The sequence below is a fragment of the Stegostoma tigrinum genome, unplaced genomic scaffold (genome assembly GCF_030684315.1).
Source record: "Stegostoma tigrinum isolate sSteTig4 unplaced genomic scaffold, sSteTig4.hap1 scaffold_166, whole genome shotgun sequence".
NCBI lineage: Eukaryota > Metazoa > Chordata > Chondrichthyes > Orectolobiformes > Stegostomatidae > Stegostoma > Stegostoma tigrinum.
This window is the reverse complement of record NW_026728107.1, coordinates 198634-213457: the sequence shown is the minus strand read 5'-3', so window position 1 is coordinate 213457 and position 14824 is coordinate 198634. Positions and strand designations below refer to the sequence as shown.

At 44.0% G+C, this 14824-nt stretch overlaps 1 long non-coding RNA gene across 2 annotated transcripts; it reads right to left on the bottom strand.

Moving 5' to 3' along the window:
- Positions 1-399: 399 nt before the first annotated feature.
- On the bottom strand, positions 400-8494 carry LOC132207816 (uncharacterized). Of its 2 annotated transcripts, XR_009443864.1 has the most exons (4): positions 8413-8494; positions 8234-8277; positions 7318-7459; positions 400-3410 (listed from the first exon to the last, which is right to left on the bottom strand). It is a non-coding gene; the product is annotated as an uncharacterized LOC132207816 (long non-coding RNA). The 2 variants fall into 2 exon arrangements; XR_009443863.1 differs by having other exon boundaries at positions 8234-8461.
- Between the last annotated feature and the right edge of the window lie 6330 nt (positions 8495-14824).

Here is a 14824-nt window from a genome sequence, read left to right as displayed (position 1 = left end):
TACAGAGGTAGTGATGCTTTAAACGCATAAAAGCGGATAAATTCCTGGGACCTGATCAGGCGTATCCGAGAACTCGGAGGGAAGCTAGGCAAGTGATTGCTGGGCCCCTTGCTGAGATATTTGTGTCATCGATATCCACAGGTGAGGGACCAGAAGTTGGCTAATGTGGTGCCACTATTTAAGAAAGGTGGTAAGGAAAAGCCAGGGAACTATAGGCCAGTGAGCCTGATATTAGTGGTGGGAAAGTCGTTCTAGGAATCCTGAGGGATAGTACTTGAAATATTTGGAAAGGGAGGGACTGATTAGGGATAATCAACATGGCTGTGTGTGTAGGAAATCATGTCTCACTGACTTGATTTTTTTTTGATGGAGGAACAAAGAGGATTGAATAGTGCAAAGAGGTGGATGTATTCTATATGGATGTCACTAAGGCGTTTGACAAGGTTCCTCATGGTAGACTGATGAGCAAGGTCAGATCACATGGAATACAGAGAGAACCAGTCATTTGGAAACAGATCTGACTTGAAGGTAGAAGACGGAGTGCTGGTGGAGGGTTGCTTTGTAGACTGGAGGCCTGTGACCAGTGGTGTGCTGCAAGGATCAGAGCTGGGTCCACTCCATTTTGTCATTTATAAAGATGATTTGGATGTGAATGTACGAGTTATAGCTACTAAGTACCAATCCTTGCAGCATACTGCAGGTCAAACGCCTTTCCAAATGGCCAGCTCTCCCTGGATTCCATGTGATCTAACCTTGTTAATCAGTCGACCATGCGGAATATCGAAAACATCCACCGCTCTGCCATCAATCTTGTTTCTAACTTCTTCAAAAAAACTCAATCAAGTTAGTAAGACATAATTTCCTATGGACAAAGCCATGTCGACTATTCCCCATTCAGTCCACGCTTTCCAAATATATGTAAATCCTATCCCTCAGAATTCCCTCCAACAACTTACCCACAGCTGACGTCAGGCTCACCAAAAGTTTATTGTTCCCTGGTTTTCTGTTACCACCTTTCTTAAACAATGGCACCAGATTAGCCAACCTCCAGTGTAACAGCTCACCTATGACTGTCAATGGTGCAAATATCTGAGCAAGGGGCCCAATTGCAAGCCTAGCTTCCCGCAAAGTTCGAGAATACACCTGAAGAGGTCCTGGGGATTTATCCACCTTTATGGTCTGTAAGGCATCCAGCACCACCTCCTCCACAACATGGAACTTTTCAAGATACACATTCATTTCTCTAAGTTCTTTAGCTTTTGTATCCTTGATCACAGTAAATACTGATGTAAAATACTTTTTTGTATCTCACCCAACTCGTGCATTCCCACACATAGGCGGTCTTACTGTGCTTTTAAGGAGCATAGTAGTGTCAAAATTGGCCTTAGTCTCATTTAAAACTTTGACTCTTAGACCAAAGTCTATCCTTTTCCATAATTATTTTAAAACTAATAGAGATACAATCATAGGCCCCAAAATATTCTCGCCCCTGCTGACCCCTCAGTCACCTGCCCTACCTTATTTCCCAAGAGAAGATCAAGTTTTGAGCAGGGACTAATGACACCAGTACAAACAGCCCAAAGATCAAAGTTCATTCCTTGATTTAAGGGCAAAATCCTTCAAATGTGGTTGTGGTGAACTTGCTGGTGTGTTAACAGTTGGGATGATTGAGTGAATCCCTTTCCACACATAGAACAAGTGAATGGTCTGTCCCCAGAGTGAACTCGCTGGTGTCTCAGCAGGTTGGTTGAGTGAGCGAGCAAATCCCTTCCCATACTCGGAACATGTGAACAGTCTCTCCCCACTGTGAACTCGGTGTTTCAGCAGGTTGCTTGACTGAGTGAATCCCAGCCCACAATCAGAGCAAATGAACGGTTTCTCCCCAGTGTGACTGCGTTGGTGCATTTCCAGCTGGGATGGGTAAATAAATCCCTTCCCACAATCCCCACATTTCCACAGTCTCTCCCAAGTGTGACTGCGCTGGTGTTTGGGCATTTCAGATGAATCTTCAAAGACTCTTCGACACACAGACAATACGCATTTCTCCCTGGTGTGAACAGTGCTTCTTCCTTTAATGTTCAAAATCCTGAGATAATTAGGTTATGACAAACAGATTGAGTGTCAGATCTGGATGTGGTTTTGTTTGATTTCTCTGAATGCAATCAAAATTTCAAACTGAAGAAAAAAAAGAAAAGTAGAGAGAGAGAGAGAGAGAGAAACCAGAAGAACACACACAAAGATTGTGAAACTCAGAAATTAATCTGGTCAATTGTGGATGCAACACTGAGGGGCACTGCTGGATTATCAGTAAAACTGAACTGGTTCATTTAATGTCCTTCAGGGAAAGGAAACAGTCAGCGTTTGCCCAAAACTACAAAAAGAGATAGAGTTTGGACAGACATGAAGGGCAGGCATTTTATACATCTGAAAATGAATCCAATTCCTGTTTTCTCCCCATACCCTCTGATGCTTCTGAAGGACTAAGAATACACAGCAAAATACCCGAAATCTGGAATAAAAACAGAAAAAGATGGAGATACACAGTAGATCTGGCAGCATCTGAAATGTTAATAGATGCAGGAACCATTGCAATCTTGAAGAAGTGTTGAGATGATCATCCACTGCACCATAATATAGGTTACACACCGAGTGCCAGAAAACGGGCCTAGCTTAAATAGGTGCTTGATGGCCAGCACCGATACAATGGGGACAGTGTGTTCAACAATTGTACCCGACTGTCTGACCCCATTTAGTTCCGTGTTTCTCTCCTATTCTCTTTTAGGAAACAGGCAGCAGCAAGTAGTGAAGAATGCAAATGATATTTCGGCCTTCATTGTGACAGGATTCGAGTACAGGAGGAGGGATGTCTTTCTATAAGGGCCTTGGTGAGACCACACCTGCAGTAGTGTGCACCTTTGTTCTCCTTTCCAAAGGAAGGATGGTCTGGCTACTGAATGATCGCAAAGAAGGTTCACCAGACCAATTCCTGGGATCACAGGACTGATGTATGAAAAGAGATTTGATCTTGATTAATCCTTCTTTCTTTTAATCTTTCAGCCACCGACAACATCATGAACTAATTTCACGTCCCATTTGCTGATTTGAGTCTTTTACTGCTAAAGGTATACTTTGGTTCCCATTCCCCTGTCATACGAGTTTAAATCCTCACCAGTGGAACTAGCAAAAGCATCAACAAGAATATCTGTCCCAGCTCTGCCCAGGACAATTGTTCAAGCTTGTGCATGTCCCACCTTCCCCAGAAACAAACAAACAGTCTCAATGCCTCAGGAATCCAAATCTTTTTAAGTTATAGCTCCAGCCATGCACTCATCTCATCTGTCCTCTTATGCTTTTACTAGCATGTGCATTGTAGCAGCTCACACTGTTACGGGATTAGATCACGAAAGGTCCTGTGGGGATATAAAAGAGTCCTGTTGAGAAGGAACATTAGGGAATTTACTTGGGTTTCTGTTAACAGGCAGTTCAAAACACATAAGCATTTTAACAAGAGGCAGTGTTTAAAGGCCCGGTTCAGCCACAATCACAAGTTTGTTACTTAATGAAAAGTAGAAGCAAAAGTCTGATCCTACAGCATTCTGAACTGTTTAGGTAATTGTAACCAGAAATGCAAACAACCAATTAACGTGAAACGGTTAGCTAAATTCCTTGAGCAAATGTTTGTCAGCAATAAAAGCAGCTCACTGCATCATTATGGAAGGCAAAGCAATAAACGGTGTAAACACAACCTCTAAAAGACCAACAACATAGGAAGGGGCAAAGGAAGATTATAAAGAGAGAAGTCAGGGCTGCAGAGAGATAAAACAATTGAAATGTAGATACGGATAATTTGAACAAATTCTTACATCCAAAGATCAACGGAAGAGTGACAAAGATAGATTACAAAATCCAAAGTGAAGATATGGTTAGTGCCTTAGTTATTTGTGAAATCTAAACAAGTTCTGTTTAACAGCTTGGTAAAGTTCTAAAGTGACTGAATTTCACCCTCGGTGGAGTTTGAATAGATGCTCTTTATTAAAACAAGAAAGTAATAATGGAAAGCGCTTAGAGTAGAAAATGAAACTTCACTTTAAAAATCATTTGCAGCATACAAATTGTTGGGGTTGTAAACTGCAGCAGCAAGTCAGAAACACTGTTTGATCTTTTAAGCTGAAGTGACAGAGGGATTTTTCCACAATTTGTCAACTGTATTACAAAATTGTAGTTACTTTATATCAGAGTTGAGTTTAAAAGACTTTATCACAATTCCTAACAATCCACACTACAGTTAGTAGAGAATTTGGAAAAGTTCTTAGTGATAAGCTACTATTTTGGTTTTTGGCAAAAAAATGTGGTGCAGCTGGCAAATGTCTGAGGAGGAATATAACTGCCAAAGCATTGTAAGGTCCCAAAGACAGACGAAGTAGTTTTCGAGCTAACCTCAGGAGATTATAGAAGGGTTTAGGACTGAACATAGTGTTGTCCACGATTGTTTGAACATAGGACATAGAACATTACAGCACAGTACAGGCCCTTCGGCCCTTGATGTTTTGCCGACCTGTCATACCGATCTCAAGCCCGTCTAACCTACACTATTCCATGTACGTCCATATGCTTATCCAATGACACCCTAAATGTACCTAAAGTTGGCAAATCTACTAGCGTTGCAGGCAAAGCGTTCCATTCCCTTACTACTCTCTGAGTAAAGAAACTACCTCTGGCATCTGTCCTATATCTTTCACCCCTCAATTTAAAGCTATGCCCCCTCGTACTCGCCGTCACCATCCTAGGAAAGTGGTTTGCTTACTGGATTGGGTATATTGATTTGGGGTGTGTGGCTAACAATGACAACAATATTGCATGTAAATAACATCTAGCGAATGGAATAAAAATATCACAATCAGCCAGGGAAAGTCTGAATGTCATTGTCCACTCTTCCAATCTGAGCTGTATTTAAGAGGGGAATTAGGCCTCATGTGAAAGCCAGGTTTGGAGTGGACTCTGGCCTCTCCCACACATGTGGTAACAGAGCTCTGAATAAAGGTCACTCGTACAACTGAACACAACACAAACTTCTCCCGACAACAATGTGGCACTGGGTGCAAGCTTGACAATACTATATTTGAGATCTCGTATTTTAGTGTATCTCTTAACTTCCTATCTTCAGCTTTCAGGTCCTCCTCCCTTGGTTTTCCTATGTCACTGGTACAATCGGATGTTCATCCTCCCACTCCAGAATGTCCTGAAGCTGCTCCATGTCATTGCTAATCCTGGCACCAGGGAGGCAACATACCATCCTGGATTCATGTCTCTCTCTATCCCTTACTATTGAATCCCCTGTCTCTACAGTCATATTTATCGTTTCCCTCCCCTTCTATGCAGCGGAGTTACTCCGAGTGCCATGAACCTGACTGATGCTGCTTCCCGAGTGGCCACCCCAACATCCCCCACCTCTCTCCCCCACCCCCAACCCCCCAACCGAACAGTACCCAAAACAGTATATCTATTTGAGGGAGATGACTCTAGCACTTCCTTTCTGAGCCTTTTACTTGTCTGATAGTCACCCATTCTCTTGCTGTCTGTGTAATCTTCACCTGCTGCGTGACCAGTCTGTTGAGAATGCGACCACAACCTTCTCAGTTACCATGGATGCTCCATACTGACTGCACCCACAGCTCAAGCTCTGAAAAGCAGTTAACCAGTAGCTGCAGATGGACACACTTCCTGCACAAATAGCCAATAGGGACACTGGTAATGTCCCAGAGTTTAATGCGGAAAACTGTGAGGTGATTCACATTGGAAGGAGTAACAGGAATACAGAGTACTGGGCTAATGGTAAGATTCTTGATAGTGTGGATGAGCAAAGAGATCTCGGTGTCCATGTACATAGATCCCTGAAAGTGTCCACAAGTTGATAGGGTTGTTAAGAAGGTGTACAATGTGTTCGTTTTTATTGATAGAGGGATTGCGTTTCAGAACCATGAGGTCATATTGCAGCGGTACGAAACTCTGGTGCGGCCGCACTCGGAGTTCTGGTCACCGCATTGCACGAAGGATGTGCAAGCATTGGAAAGGGTGCACAGGAGATTTACCAGAATGTTGCCTGGTATCGAGGGAAGGTCTTATGAGGAAAGGTTGAGGGACTTTAGGCTGTTTTCGTCAGAGAGAAGAAGGTTCAGAGGTGACCTAATAGAGACATACAAGATGATATGAGGATTAGATAGGGTGGGCACTGAGATCCTTTTTCCTCAGATGGAGCTGGCTAGCACGAGGGGATATAGCTTTAGATTGACGGGTCATAGATATCGGACAGATGTCAGAGGTAGGTTCTTTACTCAGGGTAATAAGGGCGTGCAATGCCCTGCCTGCAACAGTAGTAGACTCGCCAAGTTTAAGGGCATTTAAGTGGTCTTTGGATAAACATATGGATGATAATGGAATAGTGTGGGTTAAATGGGCTTCAGTGTGGTTTCACAGGTCGACACAACATCAAGAGCCTATGTTCTATTGTGCAAGAGGAGCACACCACAGATGTGATGTCTTCTGTTATGACTTCTCTCCAGATTAAGCCAGTTTCTGCCTTAAAAAGAATTTAATTAAGCTAGGTCCTCCCCCTTCATTTCAAACATTACTATTATAAACCTAAAGCCCCTAACTTTATTTAAGCTAATATATACTTTAAAAACTGTAAGAAAATTCTTTACGATATCAAATATCAATTGGCTGTTTCCATTAGGACTGAGAGACTTTCTGAACTGCCCAAACTGAGACTGAGCATCACACTCAATCTTTCAGTTTCACTTTCTGTTTCACCCAACTCCAAAGCACTCTCATTTAGCCAAGCAGCACTCACAGTGCAGCCTTTTCATTTTCATTGTCTGCTCACACCCACTCTGATCTCAGCCTCCCATACTGTTTCAATGCAGCTCAATGGAAGCTCAGGGAACAGCATCTTCACGTTAAATGCAATAATTTATAAACCTCAGGAATCAACACAGACTTCAGCAGTTTCAGGATCAATGGAGTTGTCAGGAAATGGAAGATTCCACCTGGAGGGGTGCTGGAATTTGTGCCCATCAGGAATTTTAAAAGGAAGTTTGCAGGTATTCAAGAATGAAAAATGTATAGACTAAAATCATGAAGTGGGCGAATGGGACTAAATATGACAGTTCTTTCAAAGAGACGAGGTGTTGTTTGGACAAATCTACCCCTCTCAGGCCAATATCTCCTTTCTCAGCTGCAGGGTATAGAACTGAACACTTATCCCAGAGGTGATCAAACCAAAAATTTGAATATCCTGCTTTCAAGTTACAAACTTACCAGGAGTATTCTCCCACGCATAGAATGGTTAAACCTCTTTCCTTTCACTGTTAAGTGTCAATGATACTCAGATCCTGATCACTCCGCTTAATGGAGAACTTGCATTGGGATCCTGGTCTGCAAATTATTCTCAATAAATATCCTGTAAAGCAAATCCACAAGAGACAAATAACGGTCAGGCCTGGACAGAAATCCAGAAAACACAAGATTGTCTGGAAAAGGCAAACATTTCTCTTGGTTTCTGTTAGTTATGTATAAATCCTCCTCTTAAAAGCACCCTGCTCCCCCACACAGAAAGATGCAGAGGTAAAATACACCCATTATTGGAGACTGAGGAAGTCAGACATTAATAAATTTGACCAGGGAGCACAAGGGGACTCAGAGCACTTTCAGTGATTTGATCCCAATCATATGAATACTGGGCAAACGGATATGCTTTAATAGATCATAATATTTAAAGCAGGACTTCCTACAGTGAGAGTGCAACAGGTAACATGAAGTTCTAAGCAAGGATTAGCGGATCCGAAACGTTATTTTTTTTCCTTTCACAGATGCTACCAAACCTACTGAGCTTTTCCAGCAACTTTGTTTTTGAACATGCAGTTCTGAACACGTTTTCGACATTTCTCCTCCATTAAATATCTAACGTATAACTTGCAGCAATTTATACTGCCTGAAGCCAGTACTCCGCCAGCGTCAAAGGTCCTTCCCAGGAAATACACGCCGTGTCTCAGTCTGGGAAAGAAGTCCAGAAAAACAAAAACAAAAACAAAAACAAACATTTCTCTTGTCCTAATCTCCCCTCCCAAGCAAGAAAGGCTGCGCTTGCGTTCCACTACAGGTTGCCACCTATAAATATGGCGATCCGGCATGAGTCCCGAAGATCACTGCCCCTAATAAAGATGGTGGCAATTACCTCTGCCTATCGCAGCCTCAGGTCCGTAGCAGTTTTTCCGTTTGCTGCAAAACACGGGACCGGCATGTTAAAATTTGTTTTCTGACATGCATCAACGGCTAATAAAGCCTCTCAGTCAATACCGAAAGTATTTCCCTCCCGTTTTTTTGCAGCTTTCCTTTTTATCCCGTGTACTGTACCTTCGGCAAGCAGCTAACCCTCATTCGCAGAGATATTGCGCCCGCGGACAGAGGCGATCACATGATTTTCACACAGACAAACATCTCACTCGCTCTGATTGGCTGGAGGGTAGGCCGCTTCCATTGGCCCCGCCCCGTGCTCCGATTGAACCAAAGCTGACATCGCTCACAGGGAGATAGCAATAGCTGCAGGTGTTGGAGTCACAGATGACACAGTGTGGAGCTGGAGGAACACAGCGAGCCAGGCACCATCAGAGGAGCAGGAAAGTTGATGGTTCAGGACCCTTCTTCAGAAATGGGGGAGGGGACGGGAACTGAAACATAAACAGAGTGGGGGCTGGGGAAGGTAGGTGGGAAGGTGATAGGTGAGTGCAGGTAGTCAGTGGTGAAGATTTTTCCTGCTGTTCATCAGCTCTGTGAGTGATGGTGAGGGTTCATCCCGAGATGGGGAAAAAAAGGGCCATTCCTGATTCTCCTAATGTACGGCAAAACAGCTTGTATTTTATGGAAACTTTTACTCTGTCATTTTCCTCGATGTTTTGGCTGTTTCAGAGACTTGGATAGAGCAGGGTCAGGAATGGATGTTGCAAGTTCCAGGGTTTAGATCTTTCATTAAGGTCAGGGAAGATGGTAAAAGAGGGTGAGGTGTGGCTTTGTTAGCCAAGGACAGTACAACGGTGGCTGAAAGAACTTTTGATGAGGTGGTATGGGCTGAGAGCAGAAACAGGAGAGGAGAGGTCGCACTGCTGGGAGTTTTTTATAGGCCCCTGCAAAGTTCCAGGGATGTGGAAGAGTGGATTGGCAAAATGATTCTGGGCAGGAGTGAAAAGAACAGGGTGGTCATTATGGCAGCTATTAACTTCCCTAACATTGAATGGAAATGCTATAACTCTAGTATGTCGGATGCATCAGTTTTTGTCCAATGTGTGCAGGAGGGTTTCCTGACTCGGTATGTCGAAGGGCCGACGAGAGGGGAGGCCACACTGGATCTGGTACTTGGTAATGAACCAGGCCAGGTGTTTGATTTAGTGGTAGGTGAGCACTTTGGACAGAGTGACCATAATTTGGTTATGTTTACTGTAGCAATGGAAAGGGTTAGGAATATGCCACAGGGCAAGAGTTATAGATGGGGGAAGGGCAATTATAATGTGATTAGGCAAGACTTAGGAGGCATAGAATGGGTTAGCAAAATGCAAGGGATGGGGACAATCGAAATGTGGAGCTGGTTTATGGAACAGATATTGCTGTCCTTAATAAGTATGTCCCTGTCAGGCAGGGAGGGAGCGATAAGGGAACTGTGGTTTACAAAAGAAATTGTATCTCTTGTTAAGCAGAAGAGGGAGGCATATGTGACGATGAGACAAGATGATTCAGATGAGGCGATGGAGAGTTACAGATGAGCTAGTAAGGATTTAAAGAGAGAGTTAAGAAGAGCAAGGAAGGGACATGAGCAGACATTGGCAGGTAGAATAAAGGAGAACCCTAAAGCGTTCTATAGGTATGTGAAGAATAAGACGATGTCTCGGGTAGGAATAGGGCCAGTCAAAGACAGAAGTGGGAAGTTGTGTGTGGACCCTGTGGAGATTGGAGAGGTGCTAAATGCTTATTTCTCATCTGTTTTCACTGAGGAACAGGAGAATATTGTAGAGGAGGTGACTGAGTTACGGGCTACTAGAATTGAAAGGATTAAGGTTAGTAAGGAGGAGGTGTGATCAATTCTAGAAGGTGTGAAGTTCGTAAATCCCCTGGGCCAGATGGGATTTTTCCGAGGATTGTCTGGGAAGCCAGATAGGAGGTGGCAGAGTCTTTGGCCTTGATCTTTGAGTCCTCATTATCTACAGGTTCAGTACCAGAGGTCTGGAGGATTGCAAATGTTGTGCCCTTGTTCAAGAAGGGCAGTGGGGCTGACCCAGGTAATTATAGACTTGTGAGCCTTACATCTGTTGTAGGAAACATTTTGGGAAGGATTATAAGAGATAGGATTTATTATCATCTAGCAAGCAACAATTTGATTGGAGATAGTCAGCATGGATTCGTCAAGGGCAGGTTGTGACTCCCAAAACTCATTGAGTTTTTTGAGAAGGTGACCAAGCATGTGGCTGAGGGAAGGGCAGTTGACGTGGTGTACATGGACTTCAGTAAAGCCTTTGATAAGGTTCCACATGGTAGGCTATTGAAGAGAATACAGAGACACGGGATTGAGGGAGAATTAGCAGTTTGGATTAGAAACTGGCGTTCCGTAAGAAGGCAACGAGTGGTGGTTGATGGAAAATATTCAGCCTGGAGTCCAGTTACTAGTGGTGTGCCTCAAGGATTTGTTTTGGGACCACTGCTGTTTGTCATTTTTATAGATGACTTGGACGCAGGCATAGGTGGATGGGTTAGTAAATTTGCAGATGACACTAAAGTCAGTGGAGTGGTGGACAGTGTGGAAGAATGTTGCAGGTTGCAGGGAGACTTGGATAAACTGCAGAATTGGGCTGGAAGGTGGCAAATGGAGTTTAATATGGATTAAATGTGAGGTGATTCACTTTGGCAAGAATAATAGGAAGGCAGAATACCGGGTCAATGGAAAGATTCTTGGTAGTGTGGCTGTGCAGAAGGATCTTGGTGCCCATGTACTAAGATCCCTGAAAGTTGCCACCCAGGTTGATAGTGCTGTTAAGAAGGCTTACGGTGTGTTAGGTTTTATTGGTAGAGGGACTGAGTTCCGGAGCCATGATGTCATGCTGCAACTGTAGAAAATGCTAGTGTGGCCTCGTTTTGAATATTGCGTGCAATTCTGGTCGCCCCATTACAGGAAGAATGTGGAAGCATTGGAAAAGGTGCAGAGGAGATTTACCAGGATGTTGCCTGGTCTGGAGCGTAGGCCCTATGAAGAAAGGCTGAGGGACTTGGGTCTGTTCTCTCATTGGAGAGAAGGAGGCTAAGAGGGGATTTAATAGAGACATACAAGATGTTCAGAGGATTAAATAGGGTGGACAGTGAGAGCCTTTTTCCAAGGATGATGACTTCAGCTTGTACAAGGGGACATAGCTACAAATTGAGGGGTGTTAGATTTAAGACAGATGTCAGAGGCAGGTTCTTTACTCAGAGAGTGGTAAGGGCATGGAACACCCTGCCTGCCAGTGTAGTTAACTCAGCCACATTAGGGACATTCAAACAGTCCTTGGATAAGCATATGGATAATGATGGGGTAGTATAGGGCAAGGGGCTTAGATTAGTTCACAAGTCGGCGCAACATCGAGGGCCGAAAGGTCTGTTCTGTGCTGCATTGTTCTACGTTCTATGTTCGAGGTGCTTCACAGATGAGCAAAACATCGATTAAAGATATCAATTTTACGATGTATCATAAAGAATAAGAGAGAGGTTCAGGGAGGAAATTCCATAGTTTGGGTTGTCAGCAGCTCTAACCCTGGAGTGTTGTAAGTGGGGTGGGTCAGAAAAATATCTGGAAAGGGGAATTGCAGGAGTGCAAAAAACACATATGGCCTTCATGACGGCAAAGGTTTCAGAGACTGTCATTAGAGAGTACGGATGTCGCATGGAGCTTAAGGCATTACTCTGCACTCAATCCATTACAAGTCATGACCACAAAGGTACAGAAGATTTCTGATGCCTTAATCAGGCTGATCAATATTTGTATCGATGGGCTTGCAAAATGTCAGTAATCGCCTCTACCTCAGAGTCATGGTATTGTTGGGATGCTGCTACAGAAGAGGAGACAGGGAGCAAGGAATGTCACATAAAACGCTCTCCTCTTCTCACTATTTTCACTGCAAAACCAAGGGAGCACCTAACATACCACCTCTATCTCCCATCACAACACTTTGCCCCACAATAACTCTGTCTGCCCCTGCACAAGGAGAAGTGGGATTCTTTTCCAGGACCATGTGGTGCCCTGAAACTCTGAGTGAAGACCAAAAGCATCTGAGCGATGAGAGCAAAGATTTGAGAAGACTGTCTGCACCTTTGCTGAAACTTACAGGAGCACCAGGTCAAAGCAATAGGCAGCATGTGGAGTACAAACTGGAATTGAGTAAGTGTGCGTCCGTACAAATTTGGACAGGCCGGGGGTTTGGGACACTTGACAAAATTTTCAGTTTCCTTTTTGAATAGTCACCTGAAATGCCTTTTTAGAACCACTTCTAACCCTTATCCATGCTCTGATCTGGAGGGCCAGGTCACTCTTGCACTGGTTTCATCCTGCAATTTTATGAAGTCAGCAACAAGATGAGTTTCAACACTGACTTTGAAGATTATTAAAAGCTAACATCGATTGCCATTAGAATGTTTTGATTTTGATTTATGTTGTCTCGTGTACCGAAGTACAGTGAAGTGTTTTTGAGAGCGGTGCAGGCAGATCATAGCAAACAATGATTTACAGATCAAAGTGTGCATAGACAGAGCAAGGCATGCAAGGTTATGCCTGCATAGGAGGTGTGCAAAGCAAGATCAACACTATTTGGAGTTACAGAGTCCATTCATCAGTCGAATAATGGCAGAGAAGAAGCTGTTCTTGAACCCCTTGATGGGTGTGTTCAATCTTCTGCCGAATGGAAGAAGTTGGATGAGAGCATTACCGAGATGGGACGGGTCATTGATGATGTTGGCAGCCTTTCTGCGGCAAAGAGAAGTGTAAATGAAGTCCATGGATAGGAGGCTGTTGCCGTTGTGGCCTCCTCTACATTGGGGAAACCAAGCGGAGGCTTAGGGACTGTTTTGCAGAACACTTACGCTTGGTTCGCACTTTACAACTGCACCTTCCAGTTGCAAACCATTTTAACTCCCCCTCCCATTCCTCAGACGACATGTCCATCCTGGGCCTCCCGCAGTGCCACAACGATGCCACCCGAAGGTTGCAGGAACAGCAACTCATATTCCGCTTGGGAACCCTGCAGCCCAAAACGTATCAATGTGGACTTCACCAGCTTCAAAATCTCCCCACCCTCCACTGCATCCCAAAACCAGCCCAGCTCGTCCCTGCCTCCCTAACCTGTCCTTCCTCCCACCTATCCCCTCCTCCCACCTCAAGCCCCACCCCCATCTCCTCCATACTAACCTCATCCTGCCCCCTTGCCCTGTCCATCCTCCCTGGACTGACTTATCTCCTCCCTATCTCCCCACCTATACTCACCTTTACAGGCTCCATCCCCACCTCTTTGACCTGTCTCCTCTCCACCTATCATCTCCTCTATCCATCTTCAATCCGCCTCCCCCTCTCTCCCTATTTATTTCAGAACGCCCTTTCCCTCCCCCATTTCTGAAGAAGGGTCTAGACCCGAAATGTCAGCTTTCCTGCTCGTATGATGCTGCTTGGCCTGCTGTGTTCATCCAGCTCTACACCTTGTATTCTCTGGATAAGAGTTTGGCTTCTGTGATGATTCGTGCTGTGCACACAACTTTCTGCAGTTTCTTATGGCCTTGGGCTGAGCAGTCGTTGCACCAGGCCATTATGCACCCAGATAGGATGCTTTCTATGGTGCATCTGCAAAGGTTGGTGAGGTCTTCATGGACATGCAGTACAGTAGATAAACAAAACATAAAAAGTAAAAGTTCAAAAAGATGCCAAGTTAGACATGCTGAGACTTTGTCAGATTTGAAACTGTTTTGTGTAGGTAACAGTTAAAGAAAGCTCTTGCAGTTCTTTTGTCAGTGAGTACAGAAGTGCTGGTGAAATAAAGGATTATAGATGTAGCAGCCCTGAGTTAAGAGGAAAACAGCACAGGCATAAATATGCAGAAGATCACGAGGTTGACTAAGGTCAGTGTTGCTTATATGAACTGTGACTGGGCACAGTGGGGAGTTAATCAGATAAGAACAAGGATAAAATAGATCTGTGTCTGTGCAGTGGAGACCAACCAGAGTCAGAAAATGAAGGCCCAAGACAGACACTTTGAAGATCAAGGCTGCAAAAACTATCAGAAGTCCTTTTAACACTGTTGTTTAGCCACTGACAGGAACAGTACAACTGTTTGAGTGTAAGTTGTTGTCTGCATTTATCACTGCAGTTTGCCTGACAGCAGATCACCTTCTACTGACTCTATCTCAATAAAGTTGATTGTTGCTTCACAGCCCAGCTCTGCTGCCAAGTCTGCTCCTGCCTGAAAAGTGTAATCACAAAAGAAGATAATGCTTATTGCCAGTCCAGGCAGGCTGTGATTGTGGATGAGTGGGGAGGATGTTCGACAGAATGGGAAATGTTCATTCTGAAGAGATTGACCTGAAACAGTGACCATTAGTCTACTACTTTGCTGCTATGCCATTTCCCATTTTAATATGCCAATTCAAACTGTGCTGGTTTTGCTGAGTGTTCAGATCACAAGACCATAATGCATCCGAACAGAATTGTGCCATTCTGTCATGACTGAATGGTGTGCAGTTCTGGTCTCACTGCTATAGGAAGGATGTA